Consider the following 3,290-nt stretch of genomic DNA (forward strand, 5'->3'; position numbering starts at 1 on the left):
ATTAATATGACTGTCATTCCCTTTGGAGGAACCTCAGAGCCCATGGTGAGTCCTGCTTGTGAAGAGACTATATTCCGGCCACAAGCATTCCTGAGTTCTTGAGATGTGCCATATACTGAGCAGGACCAGGAACCCGACATCCTTGCACCAGAGAACCCGACGTCCTGAGATGGATGAAAAAGGAACATTTTGGTTTTGTTTTCTTAAGCTCTCCGTGAACCATTAAAAGGAAGAAAAAAATGGTAACTTCCCTTCCACATTCCTTTGCTGGTGCCCAGGACTTTGGCGAGCCGTTATTCCAAATAACCCTCAGAACTTCTTCCCTGGCTCCTGGGGTCAACCTTTCAGCTGGGAACAGCCTTGTCAACCTTTCTGTCTACTGTCTTCCTGATCTGCCCCCAACTCTTAAGCATCTCTCCCAAGTTTCCATCTCTGGCTGAAGACCTCAGAGGAGTCGAGAGCTTGTTGTGGTGGAAATAACACAGAAATGGGAGTCAGGAGTTCTGGAACGGTCATCCCCTCTCTGGGCCCCCCGGACCACCAAGCGTAGAACAGACAACTAAGATAGATGACCTTCCGTAGCCCTCCAATACCATCAATTTGGATGCTTGTCCCTTCTCAGGCCAGGGAAGTTTCTTTCAGATGCAGATATGATCATGTTTCCTGAGGATAATTGAACCGGAGCATGAGAGGTAGAACATTGGTTTTGAAAACTGGTCTATCACCAAATAGGATCGAACTAAGTATGGAGTTTCTCTACCTCTGATCTAAGGCATGTAGGGGGGAACATGGACAAATTCTCAAAAGTCTCACTACCGAAGCATCTGGTGGTCAACCAGATGGAATAAATTATATGCACAGCTCCTATAGAATAAATAACCAAAAAAATTTGATAACTATTAGTGATGAAACACAAATGTAATTTTATAATTTGGCCAGCTGGCTTTTACAGGCTTCTGTCATCATCTCGAGAAGTAGAACATTTTTCAAATCTGAAGCTGAAAAAAAAAGGCTGAAATTAAATTACACGTACAATCTGGACATCATGACTTCCAGGGACTGATGAGGATAGGGAAGTCGTCAGAAAATCTGGTTCTGGTTCTGGTTCCTGACGCATTCCTACTTGGTGAATAATGCCAGGTAAGCCACCCAAACTCCTTAAATTCACGCCAGCCCTAATTATAAGGCTTTCATGGGGATCAGCAGAGCCCATGAAAGTGAGAGCATATTATAAGCTGGAAAGCGTTGTACTCCCGTAGGGATTTCTTATTGTCTAAAACCCTGGACATTCATGTTTTCTCATGTTCTTAAGAGGAACCTTAATACCTGACCTTCCATTGTTCCAGATATTGAGCTAAGTACTTTTTTTTTTAATGTTTTTTTTTTTTATTTTTGAGAGAGAGAGAGAGAGAGAGAGAGGGCATGAGCAGGAAAGTGGCAGAGAGAGAGGGAGACAGAATCCGAAGCCGACTCCAGGCTCCGAGCTGTCGGCACAGAGCCCGACGCAGGGCTCGAACTCACAAACTGCAAGATCATGACCTGAACTGAAGTCAGACGCTCAGCCGACCGACCGAACCACCCAGGCGCCCCTAAGCTAAGTACTTTAAGTATATTTTACTTCCTACAACAGTCCTCCTATCTCCACTTTGCAGGTGAGGAAACAGAGATTCGGAAAGACAACGTGACGTGCCCAGGTTCACACTCGTCAACAAAGGCACAGCCAAGACCCAAACCCAGACCTAGCTGACCCTGGAAGCACTGGAAGTTGCTTTGTCTGTGAAGATGCCTTCGTAAGATACTCAACAGTAGCGGAGGCCCACACGAGGATCCTTGATTGACCTGCCAGCAGCAAAGAAGGCGAGAGCTTGTATTTATCTATAAATGGCCCAACTTTCTGGCATCTTCCCAGCCGGCACCTTTTCATCATCTTCTGAACTCGTACAGAAAGTCATCGTTCCTTCCACTCAGACTCACGTACCGCGATGCTACTCTTGTCTGGGTATCACAGGGAGGTCGCAATATCATGGCCTCTTAAGCATGCTCTCCTCAGTTCCATGCCTGGGCCATCATACTTGTGATCTTCAGACCCCTAGCTTGTTCCCACATTAGACATCTCCCACAAGGTGTGTCGTTGGGAAAGAGTTGGAGAGAGTCAAGGACGTGCAGACTGAATAAAGAGAAGCCAGGGAAAACCACAGGCCGACCCAACTAGGCTTCGTCCTTAACAGTGACGTCCCCAGGCTGTCCCCACATCGCAGGTCCCGGGGAGGGTGAAAATTATACTCTCTGCTCTCAGGGGGTTGACCCTTTGGTACTGGAGGTAAGACAGGTACACAATCACTCTTCAAGCAATGGAGCAAATTTCTGGGTGGGTAACACATCTCCTTTTTTTTTTTTTATGTTTATTTATTTCTGAGACAGAGAGAGACAGAGCATGAGCGGGGGAGGGGCAGAGAGAGAGGGAGACACAGAATTGGAAGCAGGCTCCAGGCTCCAGGCTCCGAGCTGTCAGCGCAGAGCCCGAGGCGGGGCTCGAACCCACACACCGTGAGATCGTGACCTGAGCCGAAGTCAGACGCTCAACCGACTGAGCCACCCAGGCGCCCCTAACACATCTCATTTTTACACAAGGGATTACCTGCCACTAAAGGTGTGGTAAAATAAACACGAGACGCAACTTGCTTTAGAAACTGATACACAACAGCTTGCGCGGGCCGGGAGCTGGTCTGACTTTCATATTCACGCTCGGCTCAGAATCCGGGGCAAGGATTTACAGCTGTTCTTGCAGATCGGAGTGCGGTATGTGTCCAGCCCCCCTCCCGTGTATACCGCAGAGAGCAGGAGGCTGCAGCCATGGCAGAATCCGGCCTTCATCGCTTTCACCATTCCTAATTCTTTCTCAGAATGCTAGGTGTCTTTCTAGGATCGAGAGGAGAGAAAAAGAGAAAGACAAGAGATCCTATTTCTAGAACCATAGTGTCCTTCCCTGTTGGAGGGTTGGTGGGGAATATTACAGAACGCCTGCTGTCAACTCTCGTTTGACAAACGGGGAAACGGAGGCTGTGGGAGAAGAGATGGCTTGTCCAGGTCACACACTAAAGGTGAGGGCTAGAACACCCTGTCTGTTTCAGTTCAAATGGCCTGAAAGTCAGTTTCTATCAGCTGGAAGAGAGAGAGACAGAGAAGGGAGGGAGGGAGGGAAGGTATTTGCAAAAGCCAAATCCTTCTAGACCCCGAGTAGCACAAGACGCTCTGAGCGGCAAAAACCCAGTGAGACGGCTCAGGGGCCC

The 3,290-nt window shown here is 48.1% G+C and overlaps 1 non-coding gene across 1 annotated transcript; it reads right to left on the reverse strand.

The window, feature by feature from the left end:
• Positions 1 to 2,517: 2,517 nt before the first annotated feature.
• Positions 2,518 to 2,602, reverse strand: TRNAR-UCG (transfer RNA arginine (anticodon UCG)). Its single transcript has one exon. It is a non-coding gene; the product is annotated as a tRNA-Arg (tRNA).
• Positions 2,603 to 3,290: the final 688 nt, after the last annotated feature.

This window comes from Neofelis nebulosa, chromosome 7 (genome assembly GCF_028018385.1).
Source record: "Neofelis nebulosa isolate mNeoNeb1 chromosome 7, mNeoNeb1.pri, whole genome shotgun sequence".
Taxonomy (NCBI): Eukaryota; Metazoa; Chordata; class Mammalia; order Carnivora; family Felidae; genus Neofelis; species Neofelis nebulosa.